The sequence below is a fragment of the Trachemys scripta genome, chromosome 8 (assembly GCF_013100865.1).
Source record: "Trachemys scripta elegans isolate TJP31775 chromosome 8, CAS_Tse_1.0, whole genome shotgun sequence".
Lineage (NCBI taxonomy): Eukaryota > Metazoa > Chordata > Testudines > Emydidae > Trachemys > Trachemys scripta.
The window spans coordinates 16756461-16771588 of NC_048305.1; the positions used below are offsets into that span (position 1 = coordinate 16756461).

General features: G+C 42.2%; 1 protein-coding gene across 1 annotated transcript in view; it reads left to right on the forward strand.

The window, feature by feature from the left end:
- The window catches only part of KCTD16 (potassium channel tetramerization domain containing 16), a 172659-nt gene that overhangs the window by 119183 nt on the left and 38348 nt on the right, over nucleotides 1-15128 (forward strand). The gene's annotated exons all lie outside the window — the stretch shown is intronic.

The window sequence follows — 15128 nt, forward strand, 5'->3', positions numbered from 1 at the left end:
CCTGCTGGAGGGGTGAGACCCAGGGACCCCTTGGTGCTGTCTGGCAGAGGGCATAAGGGTTGTGTAGAGGTTTATACGGCTCTCCTGGTCTGATGTCTACATAATAGTGCACCGAAAGGGTGATATGTGAAGTCACTACCAACAGCCAGAAATGCACTGTTTGTCCTAATCATGGTGAGGTGCATATATGGATGATATATAAGAAGTGATGTATCTATACTGAAAATTGCATTCTTACGGTATGTAAGTTAAGATAAGTCACCAGAAGGTTCTAAACACGTTCTGTTTAGGAAAGGGGTAGGAGATGCTTATTTCTCTCTGGCTAGTCATTGCCCATTGTGTGGCTTACAATGTAAGTCTATTTGCATATGGAGCCGCCAGCTAATCAAGGTTGCAAATTTGACAAGAGATCACAAAATCAACAGGAAGGAATGTCCAGCAGGAGGGTGTCCTGCTTATGACTAAAAGAATTAGTCTGGAATATGAGAAGAATGCAGAATCATAGGGGGACATAGGATATCCTTCACAGAAGGGACTAGTTGAGAGCATACGTTGTTTCATGAAAAAGGGATTATAAGCACTGAAAAATGCTGGGGAGCAATACTGTAAGACATGATAGCAACTGGTTAAGTAAATTTAGGTTTTAGAAGGCATGTTATGATTTTATTTTACATGTAACCATTTATTTCCAATATTTCTACTTGCTATCATTCAAATCTCTACCCTTTATTCAATAAACTTTCACATGTTTTCACTATAAATATATCTAAGTGCTATGTGTCAAGCGGCGCATGATCTGAGGTGACACTGGTAAGTTGGTGTGTACTATGTCTTTGGGAGCAGCTGATTTGTGAGTGTCCAGTGGAGCAGGGATTGGTCACTCCAGGCCCTGGTCTACACTACGGGGTTAGGTCGAATTTAGCCACGTTAGATCGATTTTAAAATGAATCAGTCCACACAACCAACCCCATTCCATCGACTTAAAGGGCTCTTAAAATAGACTTCTGTACTCCTCCCTGGCAAGGGGAGTGGTGCTAAAATCAACCTTGCTGGGTCAAATTTGGGGTAGTGCAGACACAAATTGATGGTATTGGCCCCTGGGAGCTATCCCAGAGTGCTCCACTGTGACCGCTCTGGATAGCACTTTGAACTCCGATGCACTAGCCAGGTATACAGGAAAAGCCCCGGGAACTTTTGAATTTCATTTCCTGTTTGGTCAGCATGGCAAACTTAGCAGCACTCAGCAGCATAGGCGACCATGCAGTCCCCCCAGAATCGTAGAGCGTAGAATGTTTCTACGTTCCTCCTATCATCTCCGTCCCTGAGCTTATCGCAGATTAGAAGGTGAAAAAAACGCACTGGCGATGACATGTTTTTCGAGCTCATGCAGTCCTCCTGCACCAATAGGGCACAGCTTAATGCATGGAGGCATTCAGTGGCAGAGGCCAGGAAAGAATTAAGTGAGCGTGAAGAACGGAGGCAAGACGCAATGCTGAGGCTAATGGGGGAGCAAACGGACATGATGAAGCATCTGTTGGAGCTGCAGGAAAGCCAACAAGAGCACAGACCCCCGCTGCATCCACTGTATAACTGCCTCCCCTCCTCCCCATGTTCCATAACCTCCTTACCCAGACGCCAAAGAACGTGGGTGGGGAGGCTCTGGGCACCCAGCCACTTCACTCTAGAGGATGGCCCAAGCAACAGAAGGCTGTCATTCAAACAGTTTGATTTTTAGTGTGGCTACAATAAGCAATGTGGCCTTGTCCTTTCCTCCTCCCCCACCCCACCTGGGCTACCTTGTCCATTATCTCATATTTTTTTAAATTAAGAAAGAAAGAATGCAGGGTTTCAAAACAATAGTTAATTTATTTAAAAGGGGGGAGTGTGGTTGGCTTACAGGGAATTAAAATCAACAAAGGGGGTGGGTTTGCATCAAGGACAAACACACACAACTGTCACACCGAAGCCTGGCCAGTCATGAAACTGGTTTTCGAATCCTCTCTGATGCGCAGCGCTTCCTGGTGTGCTCTTCTAATCGCCCTGGTGTCTGGCTGCTCAAAATAGGATGCCAGGCGATTTCCCTCAACCTCCCACCCCTCCATAAATGTCTTCCCCTTACTCTCACAGATATTATGGAGCACACAGCAAGCAGCAATAACAATGGGAATGTTGGTTGTGCTGAGGTCTGACCTAGTCAGCAAACAACGGCAGCGAGCTTTTAAATGTCGAAAGGCACATTCTACCACCATTCTGCACTTGCTCAGCCTATAGTTGAACTGCTCCTTACTACTGTCCAGGCTTCATGAGCCATGGGAGCAAGGAGTAGGCAGGGGTAGGTGCAACCACACAGTGCTGCCGGCTGGGAGAGCAGCCTGAGGCAGAAGCCTCCAGCTTGCAGGATATTCCAGGCAGGACTGAATCTCCATGAGACGAAACTTAAAGAAGAGAATGACCTGGAGTCTCTGGTGCTCTAAGAGGAGCTCTGAGAGGAGGATAGCCATGTCTGTTCAGGTGCCCCTGACTGACCTCACCGAGGTCTGCCAGGAGCACCCAGGAGACGTATGGTGACAGTGAGATGAGCGGGCTCCATGCTTGCCGTGATATGGCGTCTGCACGGGTAACCCAGGAAATGATTGTCTGTCATTGCTTTCACGGAAGGAGGATAGGAGGGAGGGGGGCCTGATGACATGTACCCAAAACCACCCGTGACAATGTTTTTGCCCCATCAGGCATTGGGGGCTTGACCCAGAATTCCAATGGGCAGTGGAGACTGCGGGAACTGTGGGATAGCTACCCACAGTGCACCGCTCTGTAAGTCGATACTAGCTTCAAGTAGTGAGGACACACTCCACTGACTTAATGCTCTTAGTGTGGACATACGCAATCGACTGTATAAAATCAGTTTCTAAAAATCAACATCTATAAAATCAACCTAATTTCGTACTGTAGACATACACCAGGGGAAAGCTTGGAGTTTGGAGCACGCCTATTGCTAACTTGCAGAGCCTGCATAGGCTAAGAGTGGAGTTCTTGTGTTGCCTGTGGCCAGTGGAGGTGGGGAGCTGATCCCCGGCTAACACAGACAAAGCTTCCTCAATAAGAGCAGGGGGCAGTGAGATGCCTCACAGCCCAGGCAAGTGTCTCAAGGGGCCTGCAGGAAGCAGGAGGACTCCTACTGAGTCAGGGACTGCCCTGTGAGGGGAGTGGAGAAAACTCTCCTGCAGCAGAACCAGCTGGATAGCGGAACGTGCTAAAAAGCTCTGCAGGGAGCCTGGGAAGAGGCTGGGTAAAGGCCCAAGACAGGGTAAGGTAGGAATTAGTCCAGAGAGGCAGCAAAGAGAGTCTGTGTAGTGAGGCCTTGACTGCCTATTCAAGGGTCCCTAAACCAGAACCCAGTGGAGAGCAAAGGCGCCTACCAGCCCACCAAGGAAGATGGAGCTGAAACCCCTCTGACAAGGGCTATGTACTCCTGAAACTCCCTGATACCAGGGTAAGGATTAGTGAGTCCAGACTCAGATTGAAGGTCCTATGTACGGCTGAAGGAATATTAGTTTTTGGACTACTGATTTACCTCAGAAGGAGCAGGACTTCATGTGACCCAGCTAGAGAGCTGAGAGATATGAAGAAGCAGACCTCTGCCGAGCTTGAAGGTCTGTCAGCAGGGGGCGCTAAAGGAGGACAGCCTGCTACACAATGCTCAGTCACTGGGGACATGCTGGAGAATGAGTCACATGCTTATGTTAAAGTTTTTCTTTGTAATTATTAGCATTGTGGATTTCCTTTGTGTAAGGACTAGGAGAGCCAGTGTGGTCCAGTGGCTAGGAGGCTGGAAAGGAAGTCCGGAGGAGGTCTGTCTCTGCCACTGACTTCCTGTGTGATCTTGGACAGACCACATCTCTCTGTTCCTCAGTTTCCCCATCTTTAAAATACCTACCTAATTTGTAAAGCATGTTGAGATCTGTGGATGAAAATACTAAATAAGACGCAAGTATTATTATTCTTGGAGGCATCATGGAAGAAGTGAGTCTATAGGAGGGATTTGAATGAAGAAGTGGTGGAGTATAATAGAGATGGCAATTCATACAAACATGGTGGTGTGTGAAAAGGCACAGCAACAACTGCCTGAGAAAAAAGATTAACAGGGCACCAAGGCTGGTGGAGTGTAGGCAGAAGAACACTGTTTGAGATCTAGACCTGCACAGAGTTTTGTAGGACCTTAAAAGTGACCTCTTACTTTTTGGGCATGCTGAGAAAAACAAGACAAAATATTATTTCTTGGTAATTTCGTTTTCCCTTTTCCAAACTAAGCCAGAGTGGGGAGATGCAAAGGAAACTAACATGGAACATAATGGGGGAAAGTGTTACCCAAATGTTTTCAATTTTCAGAAATAGTTTGGTTTAGTTTGGGTCAGTTCTCTTTTTATCTGAATAAGTTCACTTAGCCTTACTGCAGGTCTCCCCATCTCCCCATCTCTTCTGGGTCGTTACATGGAGTATCTGAAGATCAGACAGTATGTCACTGCATTCCATTTTAAAGGGCTGATTGTAGAAATGTAGGTGAACAGGGTCCAAGCTGGGTTTTACTGAGCTGAGAGCTCCATTTCAGAAGTGAGATAGAAATAGTTTCTGTAATTTATGTTTGCAGACTGCTATCTGAAAATAATACAGTTCAGTCACTCCAGAAATGCATTACAAATACTTATGATCAATCCTAAAATGTAACACAGGAAATCAAGAAATTGCAAAAAAAAAAAAAAAAAAGTTCAGCTACATTGCAGCTCTGCCAGTTTCAAGAAGACTGAAGCGGCATAGTTGCGCATTGTGCTGGTTCTTCAGAGAAATAGGAAACTACTTTGCAATCACTTTGACATAAATGAAATGTAAACAGTATGGTAATGCACTACTATCTAGGGCTTGTTTTTTTCTGTCAAAGGTTTCCTTTGCAAAAGTATATTGCATCCTCTTCTGTAACTGCACAAGCAACCAGTTGGTTACCTGAATGATAGTACTCAGGGTGTAATTACCAGTAACTCCTGAACCGTGTATCTAGTATGGACTATTATGTCAAGGAATTGGTAAATCGGTTTTGGAGGACTGACCACAATCTTCGTACTAAATCTGAAATGAATCTAATATATCTTTGTATTCTCTGAGGTTTTCTATGAAATCTGTAGCCCACTTTAACAGTCAACCTTAAAAGTTATTGGATGGTAGCAAGAAATGTAGTAGTTTCTAGAGTATCTATAGAAAAACAGCACAATAAAAAAAGAGTGTATTGCTATCCTTCAGCTGGTGTGTTCTTTTAGAGGATGTTGACACAAAGCCCACTGAAGTCAGTAAAAAGACTCCCATCATCTTTAATGGCATTTGGATCAGGCTCTTATATATGTGAGAGATTATTTTACTTCTGGATTTAACTTTATTCTGAAATACAGGCCAGATAGTCTCTCTTTCCCACCATTTTTAATGAATTTCCAGACAGTAGCCAGTATAAAATTCCCTTCTTTTAATCTTTTAAGGCATCTGAAATGTTCTGAGTGTTTGTGTGAGCATTCATGAAAGTGCAGGATTGATAACCTACCTACATCTTTAATAAGGATGAAACCAATGGGGTTCTGAGGAAGTGACTCTAAAAACCTATAGAGTTTAATAGGAAATTCTAACCTTTCTACAAAAGTTTTTGTACCATTCTGTAGAATTCTATGGAAAAATATACCTTTCTGTTCAGTTCTCTAGGATGGTTCAAAACACCTATAAAGTTATCATTTTTTATTTGATTACATAGGGCTTTTTCATAAGAGCAGAACGGTCAGCAGCAGTCCCATATAATCAGCAGGAGTCCCATTTCCCACACATTATCCAACCCAGAGGGACCACCTCTAAAAATGAGCTCATTTCATTCTCTAGGCCCAGTAAGGAAAAGCCCTATTGTATTTAGTAGCAGAAGTGAAGCTTTCTATATGGTTTTTGATTCCTCTTTCAGAATGTAATAGAAAATAATATCCCTGCTTTAGAATTTTATTGGATGGTTCAAAAGACGTATAGAAAGGCTACTGTTCTCTAGCACATTGTATTGGTTTGTAACAATAATAAAAGAATGCTTGTCTTGTTCTCTTATTATGCAAGGATTTATTGACAAGTGAGTACAAAGTTGTGCTACCAGTTTGTCCTGGTGAAAGTGCCTATGCCTGGCACTTAATGAAACTAAAGATGCTATTGTCTGCTGGGTGAGGGTCAGAGGTTATATCTTCATTTATTCAGAGCTGAGTTCTGCAGTGCCTACACACCCAAAACACGCATCCCAGAAAAACCTTATAAGCTTACACATGAGAACAGACAAAAGCATCAGGTTTTGAGTTATTTCTTTCTTTTCTATTTGTTGCAAGGTGTAAAATCTGAATGCAGAAAACCAAGGGATCCCAAGCTTGCAAATACTGTTTAGAGGGAATTTGTCCAGTAATGCTTCTGCTACGCAAGGAGAGACCTGTTAGTGACTCTGATCTTTACTCAGCTGAAAAGATTTGTAACCTTGCACTTAGCATGTGTCTAGAGATCTGGCTTCTGAGCCCAGCCAAGCCATTCATCTGAAAATCAGCCAAGTCACACATGCCTCTTTGGCTGTTTTGCTTTTTCTGGCCATGGAGGGGTTAGAGAGACTTGAGACTGTTTATGTAAATGAGTCTGTCTGCATCACCTTCCAGTCAGCCCTTTTTCTGATTCATGTTGTTCCAGAGCATCCTTTCCATCACTTGGGCACGGATGCTTTGTTTTGTTTTTTAAATGTCATTTACTCCAGATCCCACTTGGATTTACTCCCACAGATCAGGCTCACAGGTGTTACTGATTCATTTAATGGAAATACTACTCACAGGGCCCAATTCTGCTTTCCCTTCTGCCCACAAAGCTCCCTTTAAAACAGCATTTACAGGGGAGATGAGACTTTGCTGGATTTCCTACATTCATTTTTTATACATTGCAAAAATAGAAGCAGCCAGTTATAGCGAAAGCAACATGTTCACGTTAACTCGCTGTGTTGGAAAGAGCTTCTGACTGACCTACATAGAGACCTGCTTTGTGTGAAGGAAAACGAACAGGGCTTTTGCATTTCCTCTCCTTGTCAAGATGCCTGCATCAGCAGCAATGCCACCCTCAATGTACCCTAAAGCCTTGTTTTTCTGGAACAGAAAGGCGGCTCTTTGGGAGTGGTTAAAATTCTTCAGACATTTGTTCGCTTAATTGGTCTTGATGCTGGTGCTAAAAATGTTTAAAAAGAACTGCTGGATTTCTTTTTTTAATAACGCAGTATGCGGAGGGTCTCTTACCGCATGGGTTTATATGATGCAGAATTGCTCTGCTCTAGAAGTTACGGCTGATAAACCAACCATTTATTTTTAAAGTTCAGTATACCACTTACAAGAAGAAGTAAACAACATTAAACCAAAAGATACAGAATTTAAATCTCAGCCTCCTTTCAGTCTCCCTGTGGTGAAGAATGTTTCTCACACATAAACCCAGTTTATCTCTGCATAGCAGGCAGCTTTTTTATGGGGGACATAGCAAAAGGATGTAAAAGCTTTCAGAAAGAGTTTGCCAGACTCTTCCCCAAAAATGGGCAGACCCAGCTGTGTTCTAGGCAAAGTTGTGCTGCAAACAGCTTATACAAAATGACCACCTGCATCTAAGGCTACCCAGAGTTCCCATCAACACAACTCCCCAGATGCAGGCCTATTGGCCGCATCCACCAGAACCTGATGGAACCTCAGAATTCTTCCCCTCTCTGCTTGGCGAGGTGGTCTTTGTGTTGCAGTTTGTTAGTGTCATGCTCAAAACACTCAATTAACAAGTAATATTCCTTCTGGAGTCCGCCCTGCAGGACTCCTCCTTATATAACATCCTTTCACTTTTTGATTTTCTTTGTAACGAAAATCTCTCTCTAGATACAATTGATTTGAAATGTATGGAGAACAAAAGCAAGACTCCTGCAGTATAGCACAGTGTGACACTGAATAGCGGGGCCAGCTCAGTAAGAATTGATGAGTTACCACCACCCATGTTTTTATGGGATGTTGTTGATGGCGCCGGATGCATACACCTGACACTTCCATGTGCTTGCGCTCAATTGGCCGATTTGCCACTGCCACACAATGTTATTATTAAGAAGTCATTTATGAAAAACGAGGCTTGGTTTGATGCTATTGAAAAAGCGCCGTTACTGAAAAGAACGAGTTATTTATTAGTGCCCGCTGTCAGAGGGAAATACCACAAAGGATTCTGTGTGATGCTAAGCAGGGAGTATGCGGTAAATGCATTGCAAACAAGGCTAGCCAGGCCATGCAGTAAATCATGAGGTGTTGTGATGTTAACTCCTGATACCTATGGAAATAATTCATGACACCACTCAAGGATGACTCCCGAGGATGTAAAAATGATGTCTCAGATCAATCAGGGAAAATGAAGCAGAGTACACCCTGTTTGGTCAATAAATGTTATAGTCACACGCCATGCCTCTAGGTTTGTAATCGATGTTTCCCCATCATTGGATGCAGTTGGTTAGTTCCTCTCTTTGTGCAATATTTATGGTAAGCAAAGGACATTAGATTATTTAAAATAAAGCTAAAAGAAAACCAAATCCTAGCAATTAGGGGATTAGTAATGGTTTTAATCAAGAAAAAGACAGTGATTTCCAAAGTAATTGTTTTCTTTAAACAACTTCTCCTGCCCCCAATTGCTATCAGTAGTCTTTTCAGAAAATGTTCATTTACTAGTAGTGAGGACATTTCTTTCTGATTTGCTGAACTCTGGGAGTCTTCTCCCCTCTTATTGTAGTACGATCCAGATGCACACGTTATGGTTCATCTAATTTCATAATAATGGCATACATCACATTGCTGTTGATAATCAAGAAAACACCTGTTTCCCTGAGCTCTGCCAAGAGCATCCGTGCTGTCCCAGACTGCAGAAGGGAATCGATAGCAAATTGAGCTGAACTTAGGCAGAAAGGACTACTGTTAATGAACTAATTGTCTGCTATTACATATAGGTAGATAGTAAAAACTTTTTCATTACCTGTGTGACAGTGCTTAATATACATAGCTTCATCCTCCCTGATATTTTCCTACACAAACCTTAGAAGATACTACAGCAGCCATTACAATGGGTTCTGTAACTGTTACCATCTGAAGGCTGTTAAGGGCCCATGGAAAATGAGGTGGTTCAGTCAGTCCTGTTCCTACTGGACAGGTATTCATATCACAAAAACTACTGTCTCAAATGAGCCACATCAAGAAGGAAAGGGATTTGAACCTGGGTCTGCCACATCCTCGGTGACTGCTCTAGCCACTGTTCTACTGAGTAAAAGGGAAATGGTAGCAATGCCACCTTCTCCTGTGCTTTTTATTGTGGGGCTCAATCTGATATGTGCTCTTTGAGCACACCTACTGGATTGGGCCCTCCAGGCAAATTAGGCAGGGGAATGCCTAGTTTGTGAATATCACCAGGTCTTAAGTGGGCTAAGTGCTGGGTATCAGTACTTAGGCAGCTGTGTGCATGCCCAGCAGAAATTTAGGCACACAGGGGGCTTTACCAGTGGAAATTTAGGTGCCTAGGGAATTTAGGTATCTACAGGTTTAGGCGGCAGCTGAGCAGTTTTGAGGATATACATTTTGGATTTAGGCACCTAAAGTGGCAGTTGGATACCTCAATCCCTTTGTGGGTCTAGCCGCAAGTGACTGGACCATGGAGACTGAACTATCTTCTTATCCCAATTGGTGAGATGCATTGGCAAGGGGGGGACCCAGCCTTTACCTGATCTAGGTTTGAACAGAATTTGTGTCTCTGGGACTGTCAACAACACTGTATACCTATCTCCAGGACTGTCATTCCAGCAGCCCTCATTCACATCTTAATACTAAATGCAGAAAACTCTCCTTCCCACACACATTTTCCAAGTTGTGACTTGTAACAGTGATATCAGCTTCTTACCTATTGTTATTAATTATTATTATTAATAATTTATGTAGCACCATAAATGAGTGTGGAGTGCAAGGAGGTATGTCAAAATTTGATTTTGATTTTTCAATCATTTTGATGTTTCCTTTAAAGCATTTTTTCAACTTTTTTTATTCATTTAGATTTTCACAGTTGTGCAAAATTATGGGTTTTAAGCATTTTTAAATTTTGTATCTATTTACATTTTCCCAGGTGTGGGAAATGATGGAGGGCAGATAATGGTGGTGTGTGGTCAGACAATAATTGTTTAATAACAGTAGCTGTTGAGATTCCAAAAGTTAAACTTTGTAGCTGTTAAACTACAAATGATTAACATCACATGACAAAATGTACAAAGTAAATATCCTTAAATCAAATTTGAATAAGCTCTCAAGCAACATTTTTCTTACTTTGCCTAGCTATACATTTTGATTATTATTGATGGCTGATGACATGTTTTGATTATTATTGATGGCTGATTTCCCCAAATGGCCCCTTCCTGCAGTGTTTACTCAAGCTAATTTCCCATTGACCACAATAGGAATTCTGCCAAATGAAGGACTGCAGGATTAGGTGCAAAGCCTTTCCAGTGGGTGGCACACACACTCAGCCTTACCCTTTCTGCCCATATTTCTGCTGCAAAACACTTGTTCTTCACTAGGTCTGGAAACTATACTAGATCTCCAAATTGTCAGCTCAACATGTCATGGTGCTACACACACAATGCTCTTGGGAAAATACTAATTGAGGGCTATTTTAATCCTGGCTTTTTCTCTGGGTGTAAAAGTAAAATGGTTTTTCGTTTCTTTTAAGAGTCTGCGGCATATTTCCAAAGAACTCCAAAGAGATACAGGAGGTTAGCCTGTCTTTCTTTCTTTCCTTTGCAGGAAAGGGATGGAGTTCTTTGCATTTGTGTCGTTAATGGTGGAAAAAAGCCCCAAGAAACTGTTTCACATTATGTTCAGTTCAACTGCAAGTCTTTAAATAGCTCTCAATTACCAATTGATTGCAATTAATTGGAACAACATGGGCTGACATGATGACTCCATATCTCTAGAGTCCTTTTGAATTTATGAGTCCTAATTTTTAAAAAATTGAAAACAGAGATTCCCATATTATTGTAACCATCTGTCACTAATTTGCAATCTTTTTCTCCTAGAATTAGGGCTTCCCGATAGCACTCATGTTGCCTTTGTTAATAAAAGTAAATGTCCACAACGAATGCTGAATGTTAAGCTTGACGTTTAAAGGGGCACCATCAGCTGCAAAATCACATTTGTGTCTGCGTGTATGTTATATGTGACACCTATGATTACTATTAAAAACTATTTCCTATCAGCTCAGTACTCCACAATCATGAATCTAAAGCAACTAGAAGCACAGTATGTTGTAGTGGCTAGAATAGAGACTGGAAATCAGAATTTTCGCATTCTTGAATTCTATTTCCAGCTCTCATTAGTTTGCTTTGTAACCCTGGGTAAGTTAATGAGTATCTGTTGACTCAGCTTCCCCATATTTAACTAGGGGTAATATTTATTTCCCTTGAATGCCAGTTTGTGTGCCTTTTGTTTTTTTGCATTTATATATTCCCTAGAGGATTAACCCCCCCCCACACACACACACACTGTTTAAAAGAGCTTTAAAATTGCAAAGTTAAGCGCTCAGATGTTCAATCTTAATTTTGCCCCATATGCATTATGATAGTTTTTAATTACATGATCACACAGTATTTTTTCTTGCCTGGGTCTCCAAGATAGGGTTGGACCCAGATCCACAGCACAGACTCAACTACATGAGCAAAAGAAGTAACTGGTAGCAGAAGTAGGCTGCTATCCTCTATGTGGGCCAGCCTATTGCACGGGACATGATATGCATTTTACAAGAGACTTATACAACTATGTGTCAAGTATCAGGGGGTAGCCGTGTTAGTCTGTATCTACAAAAACAACAAAGAGTCTGGTGGCACCTTAAAGACTAACAGATTTATTTGGGCATAAGCTTTCGTGAGTAAAAACCTCACTTCTTCGGATGCATAGAGTGAAAGCTACAGATGCAGGCATTATATACTGACACATGGAGAGCAGGGAGTTACTTCACAAGTGGAGAACCAGTGTTGACAAGGCCAATTCAATCAGGGTGGATGTAGTCCACTCCCAATAATAGATGAGGAGGTGTCAATTCCAGGAGAGGAAAAGCTGCTTCTGTAGTGAGCCAGCCACTCCCAATCCCTATTCAAGCCCAGATTAATGGTTGTATCTTAGGGCTGACAACCGAATTTGCTCCAACCCCTCAGACAGAGACAAACACCTACAAGATCTTTATCAAGCATTCGTAAAACTACAATAGCCACCTGGGGAAGTGAGGAAACAGATTGACAGAGCAAGATGGGTACCCAGAAATCACCTACTACAGGACAGGCCCAACAAGGACAATAACAGAACACCACTGGCCATCACATACAGTCCCCAGCTAAAACCTCTCCAGCGCATTATCCACGATCTACAACCTATCCTGGAAAATGATCCCTCACTCTCACAGACCTTGGGAGGCAGGCCAGTCCTCGCTTACAGACAACCCCCCAACCTGAAGCAAATACTCACCAGCAACTACACACCACACCACAGAAACACCAACCCAGGAACCTATCCCTGTAGCAAACCTCGTTGCCTACTCTGTCCCCATATCTACTCTGGCAACAGCATCAGAGGACCCAACCACATCAGCCACACCATCAGGGGCTCATTCACCTGCACATCCACTAATGTCATATATGCCATCATGTGCCAGCAATGCCCCTCTGCCATGTACATTGGCCAAACCGGACAGTCCCTCCGCAAAAGAATAAATGGACACAAATTGGACATCAGGAATGGTAACATACACAAGCCAGTAAGTGAACACTTCAATCTCCCTGGTCATTCTATCACAGATTTAAAAGTCACTGTCATTGAACAAAAAAACTTCAGAAACAGACTTCAAAGAGAAACAGCAGAACTAAAATTCATTTGCAAATTCAACACCATTAATCTGGGCTTGAATAGGGATTGGGAGTGGCTGGCTCACTACAGAAGCAGCTTTTCTTCTCCTGGAATTGACACCTCCTCATCTATTATTGGGAGTGGATTACATCCACCCTGATTGAATTGGCCTTGTCAACACTGGTTCTCCACTTGTGAAGTAACTCCCTGCTCTCCATGTGTCAGTATATAATGCCTGCATCTGTAGCTTTCACTCTATGCATCCGAAGAAGTGAGGTTTTTACTCACGAAAGCTTACAACTATGTGTGAGACAGTAGTGGGATGTTGGGTATCAGGAATCCTGGATTGTCTTCCTGTTTCTTGAAACAGTGTGGCCTAGAAGCTAGAATAGTGGTTACAGATAGCATAGCCACGTTCACAGACTGACACATTCATTCTGAAAGACAATGTGGTTCAGAGTTGGGTCTGTTATATATCAGAAGGGGGTCCTATTGTGCAGTAATAATACTTACCTGCCTCCTGGAAGGATAAGAGAAAGAAGGAAAGTGAGAGGCCGTGGTTGTGAACTGCACAGAAATATGAACTCCAGTCAGTAGAAGAGGTGAAACAAGAACTCATGGTCTCTTGGCTTCTAGCTCAGTACACATTCTTCTCCTAGGCTAAAGGATATTCTGTGGACGCACACATGCACACAACATTCTCCCAGCTCTGGATAGCATGTCGACAGTCAGGCAGTATCTACAAGCAAGCAGCACATCCCTGTCAATGTGACATTAGCTGCCAGTCTTGGAAAAGCAGTGATACTGTGGAACAACATCCAGATACAACTGTTCCCTTCCTTCTTCGCTGAAATAGACCTCAACTGTTAAATGGCTGAGGCCAAGTGCCTGTGATTTTGTGCTAACATGAAGTAAAAGAGCTTGTCAAATTCAGTCCACACATTTTAATTGAAATATTCAGTTGGTCTTGATGTGCACATATTTGTCTTCAGATTTGGTAACATTGAAAACTAGATTTAACAAAGATAACACTTCCCTTCATATGGACTTTTCACCTCTCTATTAATACAGCCCAAATTTTACTTTTAAAATTGGCCTTTAGCATTTTAAAAATGAAATAATATTGCACCTCGCTCCTTGAATGAATCTGGCTCACTGAGAACTTAGCAGTGCCAACCCCAAGCATTCAAAATCATGAATCTTGATTAAAAATAATGAAATTTTAAAATAATCAGTTATGTGTCTTTTGATTTGCCTTTTGATATTTTAGCCTTTAGTGTTCATGTTTTCACACTTTTTCTCGCAATCATGAGGGCTTACTTTTTTTTTTTTTTTTTTAATGAAATGTGAGATTCTCATAATCTCCTGACTTCAGGAGCTGGGACATTAAGAAATGTCATGAGACTCATGATAAAACTGCTAGAGTTGGCATCACAGAGCACTAATTAAAGTTCTCTCCCATGGTGCCCTACAATAGGGTTCTGCTGCACCACGGTTGATTGAGGAGGTCATGTGCAGGTGATTTTTATGTCTGGCTAGCATATGTACATGGAAAGGAAAGTTTGAACAAATAAATATAGATATGGGATGGAATCCAACTTAGAAGGGCTCTATATAGTTGATTAAAATTCAAAATGATTTGGACAAACTGGAGAAATGGTCTGAAGTAAATAGGATGCAATTCAATAAGGACAAATGCAAAGTACTCCAGTTAGGAAGGAACCATCAGTTGCACACATACAAAATAGGAAATGACTGCCTAGGAAGGAGTACTGCAGAAAGGGATCTGGGGTCATAGTGGATCACAAGCTAAATATGAGTTATCAGTGTAACACTTGCAAGAAAAGCAAACATAATTCTGGGATATATTAGCAGGAGTGCTGTAAGCAAGACATGAGAAGTAGTTCTTCTGCTCTCCTCTACACTGATTAGGCTTCAACTGGAGTATTGTGTTCAGTTTTGGGCAACACATTTCTGGAAAGATGTGGACAAACTGGACAAAATCCAGAGGAGAGCAACAAAAAATATTAAAGGTCTTGAAAACATGACCTGTGAGGGAAGAATGAAAAAACTGGGTTTATTTAGTCTGCAGAAGAGACGATTGAGAGGGGACAGTACAGTAGAACCTCAGAGTTACAAACACCAGAGGAATGGAGGTTGTTC